The sequence below is a fragment of the Cyrtonyx montezumae genome, unplaced genomic scaffold (assembly GCF_038088225.1).
Source record: "Cyrtonyx montezumae isolate F1298 unplaced genomic scaffold, pur_monq_1.0 scaffold_2, whole genome shotgun sequence".
Taxonomy (NCBI): domain Eukaryota; kingdom Metazoa; phylum Chordata; class Aves; order Galliformes; family Odontophoridae; genus Cyrtonyx; species Cyrtonyx montezumae.
The window spans coordinates 6849704-6870827 of record NW_027071936.1 but is presented as its reverse complement, the minus strand read 5'-3'; positions in this window follow the sequence as shown (position 1 = coordinate 6870827).

The following is a 21124-nucleotide window of genomic DNA, read 5'->3' as shown; positions in this document are numbered from 1 at the left end:
ACAGCATCCCAGAGAATAGAACTATAATCAGATGTGAAATGCTCCCAGCTTTTTATCGACATCATTATTCACACAGCCATAATAAGAAAAGACACCCACATTTAGGCTCCTTTTCTCACTACATGTTATGAACTAACTCTGAAACCATTCTGAAGATCACACTTGTTGCCAGAAGGGACAGGAAGTGTCCGAAGCCATGCCCAGAGCAGTCAGCATCTCTGCAGTTTTCCCAGCACAGTCATAATGCCAGAACAACAGCTCACTGACACACATGCTCAGGTGCCCTCACCACAAGCTGTGGTCCTCATAAGCTGTATGGCTGGCTGGCAGGGAGGCAGCTGGCAGATTATTCTCTAGGATCATTCTGCATGCAGAGATCATACAAACACATGAAAGAGACTGAGCTCTGAAGTAAATTATGCAAATGCTGTACGGATTTGGGAAAGAGTGGTGGTACGAGAATCTTCTCCAGCATTCAAGTACTTGAACTTAGAGGGAACATTTAAGCTTCAGCTAAGAACTGCTTATAGACAGCTGGGATCACATGCCCATTTATCATTATACTGGCAAGTGTTCCCTCTGCATTCCAAAGGAAAGGTGGAGTTTCATCAGAAAATGTGCTGTGCCTTCTGCAGTGTCCTCTGGGGCAGCATGGCCTTTTTACGCAGAAAAATGCCTTAAAACATTTTCAAGTTCCATACGCTTCACTGAGAGTGTTACACGGTCATTCACAGGGAAAGGAAAGAAAAAAGGATAATTAAAAGGACATCTGCATGTAACTTCAAAAAATATTCAGATATATACAGATATATAGATATATACATACATTTTATTACATACATCTTACTATTTTATTAGAAGCATCGTTAATAAAATCATCTCCTGCTGTAACTCCACCCTAAGGTAAAATTGTCATTGACTTCAATGGAGTATTTGCCTGAGTGAGGACACAAGAATTAGACTCAATACAATTGAAGCTATAAATTATTCCCCTCATCAAAATAAAACTGTAAAAAAGCTACATCCACTATCACAACACTGCATGATTATGAACATGTGCTACCAGACCGCTATTACGCCTGGGTAGATAGTTGGAGGGGAAAGAGCACTCTACATTCTCTTCTACCAAAGCAGTTCTCTACAGGTAATTTTAATGGGGCTGTTAATAACCTGGCACCCGTCCCAGCCAGATGCAGCACATTTAAACATTGTCCTTAAAGCTTTGTCAGGACTGTTGACATTGCATGTCAGCAATGGAAAATTGCCACTGCGCCAAACAACCATCTTCATTATATGGAATCACATTGTTAATCTACAGCCAAATGCAACTTGAGGCGGAAAGAGAGTTTAGATTGCACCCATCTGTATACTATCACTCCAGGTGGCAGGTCGTTCTTCAGGATTAGAGATTGAATCAGTCTTTCCATCATCAATAAGCCCTCCTCCACAACAAGTGCCTGTCAATCCAATATTTTACTTTCAGCACCATGAGGACCACACAGCATGGTAATGAAATTTCTCTGTAAGTAGACCACAGGGATCTATACCAATGAGATACGTCTCTTTAAAAAGCTTAGAGAAATCAGACAGCATGCTGCACAATCTGGACAGTAACTTGGTTTCAAGCATCACCTTAACTGTTTTATCTGTTTAGGGACAAGATCTACCAGCAAAAACAGCATTTTAACACTGTTTTTGTTTCTTTGTTTTGTTCTTATTGCAATTAGTATTGGGCAATTATTTACTATTTGGAAAGGTTTGATGATCTTATAAAAGAAAATCATTTCTGAAACAAAATAAGCTTGCTCCCATAAAGCTTTCGCATTTAACATTTTTCATCACATATTGCAAGCACTATCTTGGCTAAACAAACCCCTGTAAATAGTCCATGATTAAAAAAAAAAATTAGCAAAGCATGGATAGTATTTATTATTGTCTTTTCAAGATGCAATTTGGCCTCTCCCAGCAGCAACTGGATTTTCTCCAAAGCACTCTTGCCACCTACGGTAGGCATTTTATCACACTGAGAGGTCTTCTGCATCCTTACACTATCCAACTTGCTCTTATGCATTTATAATGTAGCTCTAACCATCAAACCTTGTCACCATCAGACTTTTCCAAATCAGCTAGAATGATAATTTCAATACTTCAAGCAATTGGACTTGCTAAGGGTAGGTTGCTTCTTGTAGAAAATATATATATATGTGTACGTGTACTATAAAAATGTATAGAGATATACCAGCATCCAGCTCATGTACTTGAATTACTACAAATGAAACCACTTTTGTAACAAAAACACAGTAAGTGTGAAATGCTAACACTCTAGCAGGCACCTAGCGTTATAAACGTATATGTATTGCATTCATCTTATTCCCCCCCTCAACACCCCTCCCAACCCCCCCCACACACACACTTATTCAATTTAACTGTAAATTGATGGTTACAGCACATTTTTTCAAAGCATGCAGAAATAAGAATACATGCATTGTTCCATTCTTCACAATCTATTGTTAATTTTGGGAGGTTTTACATTTCTTAAACACCTAACAAGCTCAAGCTAACAATTACAGTCATTTAACAGAAGCAACTATGTGACACTGTCACAGGAACTGCTGAAAATAGGAAAGCAAATGAAATAAAAGACTTTTTAACTACAGAGCAGTAGAAACAGAAGACAGACTCTAAAAAAAGAATTTCTGGAGCAGTGGGACTGCTAGAAATACATCCTAGAATGTGTCTTCTACCTCAGTACAACATCTAGTGTTGGGTTATCGCATCATGAACACACAATAGATGTATTTGCTTGCAAATGTAGTTTCTTAGGAGATAGATATTTGATTCTTATCAATCTATAACTGTTGTATTGTTGAGGAGAAAAAAACAATCTGTCAGTCATCAGCTGAGATTTTTTTCCCTGATGGATCTCCTTTCCACTGAAATGACAGTAGGTCTGACTGATGCTACTGCCTTCCCAACTCCATGGGCTATAATTCAATAACTGTGGAGAGAAGGAATTTAAAAATACCTACTTTGGCTATATGGCAGGACACAGAATTGAATATTATTAAACATCCAGTCAATTGCACCTATTAAGTCCATCCTAAAGCAAGAGGAATATAATGTTCCATTTCTTCATTTTGTGATCTTTTTATCAGAAATATAACATTCAGTAAATTATCGGTATGGCCTTCAACTTTAGCTGAAGTGCTAAGTCCAAAACATGGAACGTATCCCACACTTTTCTGACATGTTATCATTCATAAAAAACAATGTCTTCTCCTTTTGTGCATCTTATTTATTTTTCTTGAAGGTAAGTTAAAGAGATGCCACGGAAAAAAACACTGTATGAAAGGAAAGAGCTCCATCTCAGAAAAAGAATCTTTTTTTTGGCTAGAACTTGGAAACCCCTCAATATATTGTCAGCCCTAAGGAAGACCTTTTTGATGACCCTAGCCTTGTTACAGGAAGATAAAGCTACACCTCCACTATAAAAAAACATTCACTGGCTTTACACCACCCAGAAGGGCAAGCTTACATCTACATTTCCTTGGGATTCGACTCCATCAGTACAGCCTTAATAATGTTCAAAGCGTATTGCAGTCCATAGTATGCTGTGCTTGACCGTAATGCTTCTGGCTCCATTTGCTGCTTCAAAAGTCACCCCTAAAGAGAAGGGTTTTGTTTTTCCTGTTCAAAATACCCAAAATAATGACCTTATCACAACCTTCCAGAAAAGCATTTTTCAACATGATACCAAGAACCTGTACTATGTGCAAGTACAGCTTGAGACAGACTAAGATATTTCAGGGTGCAAAGTTTGCTGAGATAGCATGGGAGGATTTTGTAAACAAAGATCCCAGGGTCTTTCTTATGTGTGAAAACAAGCTGTCCCTGGAGTGAGCTACCCACAGAAGCACATCCAGGTTGAATCCTAGCCTTGAATACTTCCAGGGAAATTCCTCTTCTCTCTCTCCTTGGAGGTCTGTGGGAAGGCAGCATTATGCCGCATTCCATCCATATAATTTGGATGCATGCTAATCTTAATACCATTCTTTGTGCAAATTGGATGTTCTGTTGTAGATGAAGAAACAGCAGAAGGAATTTAATTTACAAAATATGAAATTGAAATAAGCAGGCCATGTGTCACATCCCCAGGGCTGTTGGCTCAGTGCTATAAGCAACTTCCAGAAGTATTAAGCACTCAGCACTGAGTCTGGCCTCCCACTATGCCACCCTCAAGCTCAGCATGAATTGTGTCTGAGTTCCAGGGGACTGCTATTTACCACCATGTATTCTGAATCACTGTGGTATTGCTTGTGTTTTCAGATTGCCTGGGAACCTGTTGAACTCCTGGTATCAATTAGAGAAAGTTTAAAGCTCCTCTAATTCATATACTAGCTGTGTCCGTTATGAGCCATGTAACTGTACACAAGAGCCAAATGATTGACCATTCTGGGCCTGTCTGTAACCCCAGAACACCTCCAAAGTGGGGAGCATTTACAAAGGCTGTTTTTATCCTTGTGACCTTTTTATATTGCCAAAGTGATGCAATTCGCATGAGTCCAGTGGAAATTCAACTCATCCATATGCACATTACAACTTCTGAATGCGGAAATGCACCACACCACGGTCCGCAATGGTTTCTCTACTCATTCTCTGACCTGATGTATGGTACTTTTCATTAAAGAACACTAAAGCAAAATTTTCTAAATATATAACTAAAAGCACACTTTGCGATGGAAGATGTCCAGTGATAGTACTTCAGTGAACATTCCTGTTCTAGAGCAAACTACAGGAATGATGGAGATTTGTGCAGAAAGAAGAAAAAAATTGAGAAATGATTTTGAAAGCGTGACTATGGTCATGGTATGTGCAGAGGTGGAAAAGAGGCATAATGAAAAAAATTGCCTTACGTGGTCAGCTATGATATTATTCATATAATGGAGAAAATTGCTGAGTCAATGAACAATTTTGTATCACTGCTACTCTGAAATGATTACAGTCCCCTTTACCCCAGCTGTACAATATGCTGACTGAACAGGAAAACATGCAGTACACATAGAGCAGTGATTTCTACCACTGTATAACTAAATGTCAGACTTGTTCCATGTATTCAGTGATTTCCTTAATGAAAATGTCAGCATAACACTGGCATTTTCCTCCTTTCATTTAATTCTTGCTCTCTACTTTCATTCACCAGCTGACCTTCGCCTGCACTTGGTAGCTTGCCCAAAGTGCTGTCACACCTTCCTTGCTGGTCTCTAATGAGAGTCTTTTGCTGCCAGATTCAAACAAGATACCTGGAGAGGAACTGCAGAGCCCTGTTCCCAGGACAGTAGTGATGGAAATTTGAAAGCTTCACTACTTCATGCAACTTATAAATTCTTCTCTGGACATAATAATCAACAATTGTACACTTGAATAATTCATCTGTTCCAATACTAGCACATTGTAGCATTCTAGAACTCAGAAGTAGTCACTAAAGAACAGCTACTGCATCAGCACTGTAGAAACACTGAAAAATAATAACTGTTGAATGACTCAGACAGTTAATGGAGTACATTTTCTCAGTACAAAAATAGAGAGATGACATGCAATTAGAATGAGGGGAGTTTAGCAAGAGACAATGACAAATAGAGCAAATAACTTGTATTTTATAAAATAGGAACAATTATATAAAATCAGTTGATGTCTATAGTAGTATATAGCAGAGAAAAGACTTAATAATACTGCTGACCTAGAAGTTACACAGAAAGATCAACACTTCATCTGGATATGTATTATTTTGACTATAAATACAAACAAATAACAATTCAAGTTGCTGAAAAAGAAAGAAAGAAAGAAAAAAAAATTAAATACAAATCCTGAACGTTCACCACTTCCACTGCTGGCTTAAGAAAATATGTCTTTGCTGTGCTGTGTTCAATGAATGTGACCCCATGGCAGTGTCAGTACAAAAGGGCAAAACAAATTCTGTGGGGATTTGAAGAGGGAAGTAGCTTAAGGTAGAACACCCAGTACCAGATGGTTCAAAATAAGACTATAACCCAAGTTCCCTCCTGAAGGATGACTTTTTAAGGTTTTGCTACATCTGTTTAGGTCTCTACATTCTCAAAGACTTTCCATTACAGAAGATCTTGTTCCTTCCTTCTCAGCTCTTGTGAATGAACAGAGCAAATGCAGCAACCTTCTCTATACCCTCCTCCCTTTGCTTAATATTTTTCTGCTTTACCTTTGTGTTAAGAAAGGAATGGGTTAAACATGAGTCAAAATATTTCCTGACCTGGCCTATTTTGTAGAGTTCAACACAAACCAAGCCCAGATTGGTTACACAAGCTCAGCCAGCTTTGCTGATAGTGTGCTAAATCAACATATGAATCTATGTCCAACAACTACCACTTACTGCATACAAAAATGCAAGGAAGTCCTTTCAGCTGAATTCGTGCCTCAGTCATAAAGCAGTTAAAGTATGACTACCAGCAGCAGTTAACTCTCAAAGAAAGGTGACCTATTTGAGGAAAGTAATGATCAGTTATTTAAATCTCTTTCTAAACAGCATAACAAAACATATATCCACAAAACAACTAGGTTATGGATTTGACAGGTTTTCTGCTATGCCATAAGTCTCTCACTGTTCGTCAGCTCTCTACCTGTAATACCTATAATCAGTTTTTCTCATGAAAATGTGGATCAAAAGAAGCTGAAATGAGGCATGAAGCAAGATGCTGAATATAATAAGTAGGCTAAAGTAATTAAAGCCTTAGCTAAATACTTTTTCACTTTTATCAGTTCACTGCGTGCTGAGAAAAATAACTTATGAAAGAAGGAAAGATATTTCAAATGCCATAGAAGAATGCTCACAACCTGAAAAATGACAAAGCAATGGGATCAGATGCCTGCAGATGTTGCTCCCTTGATGGACTCTTCACCACAAGAGCTCGTGCTCAGCACAGGATCAGCATCTGGAGTTTTGAACAGCAGCAACTTCTCTAACCAACTTTAGACATTAGTGATTGAGATTTTTGGCCATGCACTCTATATAAAACATAATTGAATGACAAAGTTCCATCATAATAAATGACTGCTTGTAATGGTGAATGCTAGGGAGTAGATAGCTTATTTCTAGGAGCAAAATGTATAGTGCTCTCTCAAGGATAATCTGGTAATAGATCACAAGGATCTTCGGTGCCACAAAAGGCTGAGCAGAACCTTGGGATTTCAGTAAGAAAGGTGAATATAACTAACCTACCATAATCCATTGATGAAGAATTAATAATTCTCTGCAAGCTAATGCGCTCTATTATACAACCTTCTCTTGTCTCACCACATCTAAATGACCTGCAGCATCTTTCATAATAGGCCAGCAAAAGCCAACAGGTTCTAGTTCTAGGAAAAAAAAACTTGTACAAGCATGCTCAGGCTAAGAAATTATACCATGTCTATAAAGTAATAATGAATGCATAACTACAAATCTGCAACGTCCTACATAGATTAATGTTATCAAACTCTGCAATAATTTTATAATCTGAGGTGACATGGCTGTAACTACTACCAATTTTATCCTGTTATTTTGTTAGGTGGCATTTGTTTGGAGGGGTAGGGGGCAGATCTGCTGGGGAGGCTGGGCTTCTATGGCTGCAAATTACACAGAATAGAAATTTCTCGCATAAAGTATTTCAGAACACAATAGAATATCCCAAGTTGGAAGGGCTTCTTGTTACAATGGCAAAACTGAATTAACTGCTGATGGATCTGAGTCAGTAATACTGGTTGTACTAAATGAATTGCTCTCTTTCTGGAGTGGTTTGCAGTGTATGAGAAACATATACACAGAATGGCTTGGGTTGGAAAGGACCGCAAGGATCATCGAGTTCCAAATCCTCTGCTGCAGGCAGGGTTGCTGACTACTAAATCAAGTACTCAATCAGATTGTCCAGGGCCCCATCCAACCTGGCCTTAAACACCTCCAGGGATAGGGCACCCACAACCCTCTCAAGGCAACCTCTTCCATCACCTCACCACTCTCTCATTAGAAAATTTCCCTCTGACATCTAATCTAAACCTCCCTTCCTTTCGTTTAAAACCATTCCCCCTTGTCCAATCAATATCTGCTCACATAAAAAGTTTCTCACACTTATAAGCTCCCCTTAAATAGGCTGCAATGAAGTCTCCCCATATCCTTCTCTTCTCTAGGCTGAACAAGCCTGGTTCCTTCAGCCTATCTTCCTAGGAGAGGTTCTCCGGCCCTTAGATCATCTTCATGGCATTCTTCTGGAGTCTCTCCAAAGGATTCACATCTTTCCTCTTGGGGGCCCTGACTTGGACACGGTACTCCAGCTAGGGCTTCACAAGGGCAGAGTCCAGGGGGACATTGCATTTCCCTTGCACCCTGCTGGCCAATCCTCTTCTGACACAGCCCAGGACTCTATTGGCCTTCCAGGCAGCAAGTGCACACTGCTGGCCTGCATTAAGCTTTTCATCAACAAGAACCCCTAAGTCCTTCTCAGACAGACTACTCTGTAGGAGTTCTTCTCTCAGTTTGTATGCATATCTGGGATTACCTCAGCCCAAGTGCAAAACCTTGCACTTTGCTTTGTTGAACCACATTAGTTTCAAATGTCCTACCTTTCAAGTTTTGCCAAGGTCACTCTGGATGGCATCTCTTCCTTCTGCTTTATTACCTGCACTGCTGAGCTTGGTGTCACCAGCAAACATTCTGGGGGTGCACTCATCTACATCACTGATCATGGTGTTAAAGAGTACCAGACCCAAAATGGACCCCTGGGGAACCCTGCTCAACTTTTCTTACACACATGGGCAAACGATAAAATTTGGCTAAATAATACATGGGGGATGGTAAAAAGGTGGAAGCCTTTGAATCAGTGGAAAAAGAACATAAAGCAACTTTCTGAATGTTCCAAAATACTAAATGTATGAACAGCTCATAGAGATATAGTAAGATTTTAAACAAGAGAATAAACAAAGAGAAAATATCCCTATTAAATATAGAGACAAGCTGAATTCTATACACATAGGAAGTTCTCAAAGGAAAAAAGGAGAGACATTAGTACATATATTATTTTTCCCACTCTTTCTGGAGGGTCTGGCAACTTCATTCTATAATAAGCAATGGAGAAGCATAAAGCTCGAATGGTTATAAAACAATGAGGATCATCATCCTCTTCATTTGAATACTGGTGGCAATAGCCAGTTTCTACTGCCATACCACCAACATGTGCCTCCGAGATTCTGAGACAACAGAAGAAAATGAGGCATTACTTTCATAGCAGCTCTCATACAATGGGATCTTAAACGGAAAAAATAATAGCATCTATTATTTTTATCAAAGTTGTTTCAGCCAATAGAGTTGTCGTTTTATATTCCTCCCCTTTTCCTTGATCACATACTTAACATGATTTTATAGGCTACGAGAAAAGGAAGAATTCAGAGTTTTAATGATAGAGAAATTGTTGAAACTGCTCTTTCTACGGTAACACATTATTGAAGTTTGCCTAAGCTATTTCTTTCATTACACTAATTGTTCATCTGACTAGCAGCTCACTTGTTAAGTAACTAATTCTGCTTTTTAACACTTAGAATTCCAAATTCTTTTTTAATATGTTCTTCTAGAATTGTCTACCAGCAATTCTGTAAAGTTTCAAAGATAAAGCTCATTGCTATTTAAAGCAGATAACCCTAGGCAGTTAGAAGAAATGATTTATGATATAAGTCATGTAATTTTAGCAAAGATTAAGAGAATTTTTGAAGCACTATAATTTTCATGAAAATTCCCCATATTTGAAGTGTGTGTATGTGACTGAGACCTACTCTTCATACAATCTTCTTCACTTGCTTGTGAGGTTGTGCCTTATTCATTTATGATAATAGGCCTTTTTATATAAAGAGTTTTATTATTCTGAGTGAGTAATTTTGAAGAAGAGCATTTCCAATGACCTAGCAAACCATGAGTTCAGAATTTGAGAATCAGAAAGGAAATTTTAGTCAAAAGTATTACTTAACCAAAAGAAAAGTCTTAAGTGCTACTTTTACAACTTCTGCAATTACTGAGTTCTCAGCAGCACATTCAGCTTCACAACTAATTCTAAGCCTAAGTAGTCTGACTGACAACTTGTGTGCTTAATGTTAAAACAGCACTGATGTGCTTTAAACTAGGACCTAAATATTTCATGCAGACATGATCTGAAGTATGTATTCATCTTGGACAGGGAATCAGCTACATTTACATACCTTCTTGTCTTTGAGAACGTGGTCTGAAGTTCAGAGCATTAAAAGATTACATTGATTTCAAAGCGCACTGTATCTAGCATTAATTACTAACTCCAGACGCAATAATATGCTATTTGAAAATATTTTATTAATCTCCTAAAACTCCATGGGACACTAAAGCAATTTTCAGTCCAGTTTGACTTAATTCAATAGCAAAACTTTGTAAAAGAGATGGAACAGGCCCTAAAAGAGCTGAAACCAGAAGACTTGATGACACAACATTAACTGCAAGAAAATTAAGCACCAGACTGTATTCCACTTTTTCTCTGCAAAGACATTGCTTTCATTCCAGACTTATGACTTATCTTGAACACATTCAATGAATTTGCTGCCTGGGAAGAAAATAACAGCAATAAGCAACACTGGCACACTACTGCAAGTTTTCAAAGCTAATTGAATCAGCATATAAAAATGTTTACCCCGTGTAATAAATCTCATTATAATCAACCTCTCTGTGGCAGACACTTCCCTATGGTATGCAAATTCCAATTACTTATTTAGGATATATTTAGCATTTCCATGCAACTCCAATTTCTATTTAAAAAACCTTAGAGTTGTATGAAATGCCCAGATCTCCTTCAGAAGCTGTTATTAGCAACCATGTATGAGAACACAATAACAGAGCTTTTCCATATTTGGCCTACAAAAATAATTTGGAATGCGAAGAAGGGGTTTCACTGAAATTCATTTTAGGAGTTTCTTGACCAAATTAATTGTGCTGACTTTTCTATGGAAAATGAAAGGGATCAAGTATCTTAATAGATCCAAGTATTCACAGGTAACTTCCCTATCTTTCCTCACACATGAGATCATAGACTTGATATATTCCCACAACATTCCTATATTCTCACAATGAAGTTCAGTTCAGTCTCAATCAACTCATGCTTAATTTCCAAGTCTAAAAAAATATCCTACAGCAACACCTATTGAGGGAGAAATACAGACTGCTGACAAAAAATTTACTAAAGTAATCTACTGATAATAAATCTTTGACTCAGACAATGCTACTAAACATTTTTAGAACAGCTAAATATAGACTAGCATTTTTTAAATCTTAGTGTTTACAAAAAAAAAAAAAAAAAAAGGGCCTTACTGAAGAAAAAAATTTCCATTGCTTGAGAAAGTGCTAAAATAATGACCTGAGTAGGGAAAATCCATGTAGGCAGCATCTCTTGACATTTGTAAGTCTCCTGGCCTAACCATATGCTATTATTTTGCTCTTAGGGGAGTATGAAAAAGTGGAAACTTAAAAAAACGGGTATTGTCTAGTGCAATCCTGTCTCTGTGTACTGAGTTTCTCATTTGATTCTAGTAAGACATGAAGAACATGGCAAAAAAAAAATAAATGTCACATATAAATTGTATTCTGAGATTAAAAGCTGAAGAGATATGGAGATACTCTCTCAGTAACAAATGCTTCCCTTACATCACAGTTACAGTGAACACAGAACAATAAGATGAAAACAGTAATTATCCATGGCACATATTATATTTTATTTTGTACTAAACATATTCTCTGCTGTGATTCTAATAATATAATTTGCCATATGCACTGAGAACTAAAGCATTTCCATGGTGATGGCCATCTCAAAAGGTGGAAAAATTCAACTTACACAGCCAAGAGAATTTCTATTCTTCCTTTTAATTGCTTTTGCAGAAAATTTTTGAGAATAATAGATTACTTCAACACAGACCAGACTGCTATTAATAATAATTTCCAAAGAAGCATTAATGTTTAATAAATAATTCGTGCTTGTTTGTTTATGGAGATTCAAATGGAAAAGTTAAATCATATGAAATAAAGAGCTGAAATGAATCACGGGGTCAAACAACTTATCTGTAAAACATACAGCATAACAATGTCAGAAGGGAAACAAGTGTTCATAATTAAAAGTATATCAAACCACACATTTCATTGAAAGGAGGCCAGGAATTAAAAACTTATAAAGAAAGCTTGTCTATAGCATCTGTTAGATGAAGCATCTCTAGGTATCACAGGAAGCTAAGATGATAAGAGGAATCCTTAACTGCAACAGAAAGATATATCATAAAAAGATACCTACAGATGCCTACAAAAACCCAGTCTAATAACTGATGATAGATTCAAGTATCAGACTGTGAATGAACTAAGGCTGTAGCCACTCTAGATAAATTCCCATACCAGTTATTTCTATTTTTCCTCTTTTTTTTTCCCTCCTTTCTAACTCCTTGAATATTTAATTACTCTGAGCAAAAGGAACAAATTACATAGGCAATGTAATCATACAAAACCCTTAGGGCAAATACAGCAGAGACTCAGAGGATATGGATTTAAACCTCCTCCAATACCACATCTCTGGGTGTGCTTTGTATGACAAACTGGGGTTAAGTAGAGAAGTGCAGAAAAGGAGTTTAGTAACAGGAGAAAACAGCTTCTGAAGTTGCTTAAGTAAATTCGTGTCTTCCACAATTCACATTACCTGTATGCAATTGCATCCGGATCCAATTCTCAGGCACCTAACTCTCCCTGTATATTATTTAAGGAAAATAAAAGGAGTTGAAGATCTTAGGCTTAATGACTCATTTTGAGCATAGCCACAACTATGGTTATTGTCATGCTGCCTAAATACTTTTTGGATAAAGGCCTGTGTGCCTCCCTTGGGAATGCATATATTGAACTGGAACCACGCTGCAGCTGTGAGCATGATGATATTGCAGCCCATCTCTGGATCTAGCCTTAAAAAACTATTTCCAGGAAAACAAAAATGTACAAATCTAACCACTACATTCTGGAAGGGTATTAATGGGTATGTGGTTAGCAGGTTACTTGATTGTTAATTGGAGGGATGCCGAGAAGACTTCTGAGTGTTGCTAAAATATTTTGGCAATATTAACAGGGCTCTTAAATATTGCGAAATGTCTTATCATCTACTTCTGAACAGAGTCCCTATGTATAATTTGAGAAATACAACAATACACTAAGGATTATAGCTTAGGCTTATTATTTCCCTCTTTGCAGATCAGAGTACTGTCTGTGATTTTTGCTTTTGTACAGCAGGGGAAGCAATCAGTTGCTCTTGCTGCGCAGCTCTGGGGTCTGCCTACTTCCCTTCCAAACTAATAAAATAAAATAGAATAAAAAGTTGTCTGGATAGACTCCCGAGAGACATATTCTTACTTTAGAAGAGAAAAAAACTCTTCATTAGGATGATAAACGGTGGGCTATAATTAATTAATCAATTAATTGGTTTTACAATAAACCTCAGTATTGTAAGTAGATGCCTTAAACGTTTCATGACCCATAGCTTCATCTGATAAATTATATTCCATCAAATTTCACAGTCAGCAGATATTTATTGCACAAAGTTCCAAATAGGATTTTCTACTTCTGAATTCATTTGGATCCTAAGTATTTTGCATTTGTATTGTCACCCAAAAGGGTTCCTGTAAAAATCATGTTTAAAAAAGAGATATACAATATTTACAGTAGGAACATACTTGACTTTCTACGATATTAAAAAAGCTTAGCGAAAGGGAACAATGCTCATCATCTAAATGTCTGGTCTAGAAAAATTACTCCTGGGGTAATTTTAGGATGCTGCTCTCACTGGATTCAATTTATGTTCTGCATCTACAATAAAGGGCAAATGTCTCTGCAGTTCCCTGCTGAAATCAGTGTTGAGTTTGTACTGACTCCTCAGTCTCACAGCTTGGAAGAAGGCCATTACAAAGAAGCATAGAAAAGGGAAATGAGCTACTGCAGAGAAAGCCAAGAGTGAAGATATACTTCAAATCCATTTTTGAGCTCTTGGTATTCCTGGTAGGGATAGATTTTAACAGACAGAAGAAAATAACCTTAGGGCTACTCTCCTCCTAATTATAAAAATTTTTATTTTTTACTTTTTGATCTTTGTTGAAAAGATCAATCTCCTATAGATTTATTTTTTTATTTTTTTAATATTTATTTTAAGGGTGCTAAATGTCTAATGAAATCTCAGAAAAAAATATTTCTGGCATGCCAAAAAGACGTTATTTACTCTATGAAGCACACTGAATAGATTTGTAAAGTGGGCCTTTGTTATTCTGGTATGTTGTCATGTTCTTATGAAAGCTCTTTCCCAAAGATGATGGAGAAAAAGACAAAAGAAGCATCAGTCTGATAATATACTAGTAAGAATTTTGAAATGCTGTTTGGCAGTGTATCAGATAAAGGGCAAAATTCAAACTTTCAGACAAAACAATTTCAAATCCCTTAGACTATGTACTTATGAATGCTATCCTAATGCACAGGACAGAAATTGAGGAATAAGGTTTCAAAATAGACAAAAAATCAGAAGGTGCTCATAAACATTCAAAGGCTTTACCACTACTACCGAAATGTAGGTTATAAGTCTCAAAAAATGCAGTTCATATACTGACCATAAATCCATCACTACATTTCCAGACATCAGCATCTTTGAGTTCAGCTCAGCAGCATATATTTAGAGTGAAGCATAGTTGGGAGAAAGGAAAAGCTATGTTTGTTCTGCACATTCATGGATTATCTCTGAACTGCTCTGGTCTATAGGACAGCTTAGAGCAGCTTTGTAGTTAGTTATATACTTGGGGTCTATTATTGTTCAAATAAGTGTGAATAGATAAGATCTTAACTTCTGTCTTCTAAGTATACCCGTTTGTTTATACTAGGTACAGTGCCGTATTGATTCCTATCTCAGTGATATTCCTCTTGGTTAATTTGATAACAAAATGAGCACAATAAACATCCACAAAGAGAATAAGTCTACAGATATTCATACACTACCCCTTCAAAACAGGTATTTTTATTACCCTCTACAATGACATGAAAGGAGGTTGGGTCGAGCTGGGGGTCAGTTGTCCTCTTCTCCCAGGTAACTAGCAATAAAACAAGAGGGTATGGCCTCAAGTTAAATATTAGAAAAAACTCCTCAAAAAAAGTAGTCAGGCACTGGAATGAGCTGCTTGGGGAGATGGCTGTGTCAACATCTGTAGAAGTGTTTGAGAAACATCGTTTAGTGGGCAACACTGGCAGAAGATGAATGATTGGACTAGATGATCTTAGAGGCCTTTTCCAACCTTAATGATTCTACAAGTCTGTTCTGATTCTGTAACTGAAAATTGAATGGGGTGGCTTAGGTACATAGCCAAAAGAGCGTTCAGCCTATTGTCACTTACTCAAAAATGAGTACAAAAGTTCTCAAATTTACTTCATCTATTTGAAGAGAGAAAATTTACGCTTCCAAAATAAATAACATAGGAACACTGAAATATCTCAGAAGATTTGCTTTTTGAAATGACATCAGACTCAGAGAACCATACTCAGGAGTATCCACACATTAGCTTTAAGCTATTTACTTTTGGCATAAATAAAAATGTCTTTAGTACACGGCTTCTGTTCTTCTCTTATGTCAGTGTTCAAGCCGTAGAGCATAAAAAGTATATGAGCCTGTTCAGACTGAGACACAGTACCTTAGTATTATTATTATTATTTTGAGTATTTAACATCTCCCAAGTGTAGGGGATTTAGTGCTTTTGAACATTAACGCTAGAAATTTGGTCTACCATTTCACCAGAGACAGGGACCACTGAGACAGAATATGGAATTTTTGCTTGTCCTGCCTTTAAACACTAAAGACATAGGGTAAATGATGTCTGTCAAAAAAACTTCTCATACCAGGCAGAGCCACTGCAAATCATGCACTGCTGCTTAATAGACACATCTCTATAACTGCAGCTGCTCACAGGTATCCTTTTGTTCATACTCACAGCATACACACTGAATGAAGAGGTAAAACAACACTGATTACAGATGATCTGACTGGATTCAGCCTGAAGAATCTAAGGAGGCAGCTGCTTAAAGCTTCTGTAAGTGCTATCTTACTCAACCTAAGGGATTAAGGTATGGCTATTGCTAGATAACCTATCACTGAGAGTATTAAGCGTGAGTTTGTAACCCAAGGAAAAGTATTCAGCACTTCAACAGCTGTTAGGATTGCACCCAGACACCATTTGGACACATATTTACATCAGATTGGTCTTTTCTAAAGATCTATTACAGAACTACATTGTTTCCTGCAAATCAGCAGTTATAGACCAAACTCCATGAATCCCAGTGATCATGTCTTTCGTCAAACAAAACGTGAACCACTGGTGAACTGAAAGGTGATTTTAACCAAGCTGAATAATAGGTTAAGCATTCCATGCTGGGATATGCAAAAGAACAAGCTATTCTGTGAAAGTTCAAGCAGTCATACTGTAGATTAGATTGTCTGCACCGGTATCTCTGAAATTCAGTCCTTTCTTATATCATTTCAAAGGCAGATGGACAACATTTTGCCAAGTCTGCAGTTTGGTGGTGATGGAATTGCCTCATGAATGTGATGGGAGTTAGATGACTGCTTAGAATTTCATGTACTTGTGAGAGAACAGTGGAAGAATTATCTGAGGTCTTCTAACTACAAGAAAAGAGAGGAAATTGGCTACAAGCTGAAGCATCGGCAAAAGGACAACTTGAATATGTTTATAAGTATGCTGGCAAAAGATTAAGCGCCTTACAATTTCAAATCAAAGGACTGACAATAGAGAAAAGCAGAGGAGTAAAAGAGAAATCTGAAAATACGTGTATACTTTACTTCGATATGGGTTAGGAAACAGAAAAACTATTGGAGATAAAGTTTTTTTTCATATAGGTTAAGCTCTAAATTTGAAAAAAGGTAAGAGATACTAGGAAAAAATACATAGTAAATACCTGTACATGAAAGACTCATCTCACATACAAAATTAAATAGTTATACAATTTTTGTATGATAGCAAGAATATTCAAATCTCTAGGAGCTATATTCTGCTTAACGTGTTTGTTAGAATACACACAGAATAAGCTATGCACACTGCTTGCAGCCTCCTTTGCCAAGGTACTTTTCAACTATTTTCCATGTTATATTTAAAGTGTTTATAACTCATTTCTCTATACTTGTTTTCGTTGGCATTCAGTGTATATATGCAAAATAAAGCAATACTGGTAAACAATATATGTAAAATTGCTCTTACTTATGTAGTGATATTGTTAACTGACATCATGCTATACTAGATACTATTCTACAAGAAGACAGTAAGGAAGGGCATCTCCAGCTCTCTCCTCATTCAGAACATCCCTTTAGTCACTAGACATTATTAAGAGAATAGTAACAGCAGCTATATTCTGCAAGGACTTGAAAGCCTGTCTATAAGAGGTCTCAAACTTAGAAGTTTGTTGTACTAGACAATGACTTTAAATGTTGAACTGTGTGATCCAAGTAACTTCTGCACTGAACATCTCTCCAAATACAAAAGTCTACAAACTTCATACCTGGTTTTGTCTTGAGACTTAAGTTTCCACACTTATTTCTCCCAGTCCTGTTTGTTTAAGCCCCAGCAGAACACAGAAAGTGGGCAGGACGGTGTTCAGGTTTTTAGGTTTTTATTTCAGTGCCTACTCAGGGCACATTCAAATATATGTTTGAGGTATGTTCAAACCACTGATAATTCTCTTTAAAAGATGGTCTTAGCTGGTTTAGTGGACACTCATCTTGTATAACAGCCTTGCCTACAAAATATGCAGATTCAGATCCATTTGAAATTCGTTGCAAGAAATCAAACCTACAACGTACTTTCTCATGCCTATAGCTAGAAAACAAGTCAGGGTGGATCAGAGCAGTGCGGATGAGTGTGGGGAAGCCATGATTCTGTTTCTCTTTCAGTACATGGACCTGACTACTTCCATAATTCTCAGGAGTCAGAAAGATCACCATCTGCTGATTCAAGAAAGATCCATGACTTTTTTTTTTTTTTATAACTTATTTCAGTCCTCTCCATTTGCTTTCATCGCAAACTTTTGTCTTTCCTCCTTGCTACTCACTTTCTTTTTCCCTATCATGAATCTGGAACAATAACGTCAGATTTCACTAGTGTTTGTTCTTATTCCTTCTTTTAATCTTTGCTTTACTTTCACATCCTTTCACGTCACAGTACAAACATGTTTACTTCCCCCTTCGCCTCTTTAACTACCACTTCTTCTATCTCTTTAATCTCTTTACGCTTAGAAACAGCACTCTATATCCTGCCTTGAACTGTCAGCTTCATTCAACACAACTAAGTTCCTCTTGAAAGTATATCTCTTCTTGGTTTCTCTAACTCTGTATGTATAGTCTGCTTTTTATTTTTTTATTTTTTCCTAACTGAAGGTCTCCCTCCTCCCCTCCAAGTCCTCTACATTTTATTGCTGTTCCTGGTGGGAAATCCAAAATACTTTGTCTTCTTATGTTCTGGTTTAGTCCTGTCAGCAGCTAACATGCTCCACTGCAGTGGGATGCGGGAAGAGAATCAAAACAGGTGAAAGTGTAAGAACACATGGGTTGGGAAAAAGGCAGTTTAATAAGAACGAATGCAACAAAAGGGGAAATTAAATAATAATAATAATAAAAGGAAAAAACGATGCACAGTACTATTTCTCCACACCTGCCCTGCCAGTCTGCAGGTAGCAACAGCCCACCCCCAGCCAACTCCTCCCAGTCTCATTGTTCTGCATGACATTATATGGTATGGGATAACCCTTCACTTCATTATATGGCATGGGAAAACCCTGACACTTTAAGATAAGGGTCCTGGTTCTGTCCCCTCCCAGTTTCTTGTGGATCCTCAGCCTGCTCACTGTCAGAGTAGTTTGAGAAGCTGAACATTAATGGCATTGTGCCACACTGCTCTGAAACAACAAAAACACCAATGTCTTATCAACATTGTTCTCATTCTAAATCCAAAACACACCACCATACCAGCTACTGGAAAGAAAGTTAACTCTATCCCAGCTGAAATTAGGACATCTCCTCTCCCGCTACTGAATTACCCAGGGATACTCTTACCTAGAAACTATAGTGTAACTACATTACTGGCCCTCTAGCTAGAAATTGCTTTGTTTCTCCTTTTTGTTCTCCCTGACCTGGGCTTGCAAAGGTGAGTGATTCCTAAGCAGAGTTTATATTCATGCTCACAATGCTCAAAATGACGAAAACAAAGAATTTTCCACAATGTGAAATGGGTTCTCCATTACAGATAAACAGCAAGAAAAATAAGGAGCTAAAAATTCTATTTCTGTTCTACAATTTTGGTCATGTAAATTAATGTATATTAATGATTTTACTCTAAACTGAGGCTTGTAACCATACTGCTACTGACGCAGCAAGCAGTTACAGAATCTCTTCAATTCTCTTCAGTGTCAATTCCTATGATTCCTTTCAGCTGCATTTACTAGATCAATTTTACCTCCCGTTGCTGTCCATTTTGAACTGAAAATTTATGATTTTTTTTTTGTTATTCTTCACGAAACAGTATTTGCAGTAAAACGGTACATGGAAAAAATGAAGGAATCTCTCACATAAGAAGCAAGCGTGTTTAAAATGAATTACCTGATTTCTTTCTTTTGCAGTTCTGCATATTTAACATCATCTTGTTCAGGATTAGAGACCAGCAGAAATGACTGATAAAGACTTACAAGTATACTTAATTCTATTTTATGCTAAAGTCTATATTGAATTATGTATTTTAAGTTACACTCATAGGAAGTGCAGGGAAAGGCACACTGAACCAGTCTTATATAGCAATTAAAAGCCTTTTCAAATGCTAATCATTTATAATTAGTCTACTTCAATTAGTAATGAAACCACAAATTGCCCTCTCCAAGAAAACAGAATATATACTCCATGCTCTGATTAAAAGGGAATAGGCATCTTCAAATTGTGAAGTAAATGATTGATGTGAAGCAGAACTCTCTCACAATGTCGATCTTTTAACTCTTTGAGAAGCTGAACAACAAAGACAGGTTTCCAAAAAGTCTCAAAAGTATTATTATCAATTCATATGAAGAAAAGCACATCTGTGTTCACCCGATCACAGATTAAATACATCTTTACTTAAGAGTCATTACAAGCCATTTACTAAGCAGGTGTTATTCTCCCTCATTTTCTTTATGAGAATCAGATTTTAATTGGCTTCTTCCTGGTGTGCAATAAAATCCTGAAACAACTGGCCAGTTGTCAGTCATTAAATTTTGTTAGGAGAGAGTCCCAAAAAAGCTTCAGATGTGAAGAAAGGTATCTTGTTAATTTAGTACCAGCTTGAAGGCTACAGAGTGGCACTCAGTGTCACAGCAGACAATGACTTTTCTGGGAAAACACCTAAGTGGAATTTTGATACAAGACATTCGATCCAGGATATTCACCTAGTGTCAGTACACTAAATGGCCAAGCACTGTGTTTACTAGAAGAGTGATTTTGCTCAGTCTTAATGTAGATGTTCACTAGGCAGTGCTCTACTTCGTGGTCAAGCACATGCACGTCAACAGCACTGAATCAGCTATAATGCAATGAAGGGATAAGGGAAATAAAATTAGATAATTAATTCAGAAACTAAGTTTCTGCTTTCTATTGGTATCCCAACCAGAGAATTACAGAAAATCAATTTTCTATTCTTTATGTTCTGTTATTAGATGTCCTGTTTTTAGACATTTGGAGAGGCTTTGTATGGCTGGTGTTTTGTTCATTGTTTTTAGTGACATTTTTACTTCTACAGGAGAATGTGTGGATTATTAATTGAAAATACACAGAACGTTATATCTGTTCCGTTATGAAAAATAGAGAAAAGCCACATAATTCACTTGAGTGTGTAGGCTGCTGCTGTAAGAGCAGTAAGCAATATATTAACAAAAAGATTGCAAATGGAAAAATGTGGACTTAAATTTTAATCTCATTTTGTCAACAGCAAATTTGTCCCCAAAAAAGCAGCTGACCTAGGTAGAGTGCTTCTCTAATAA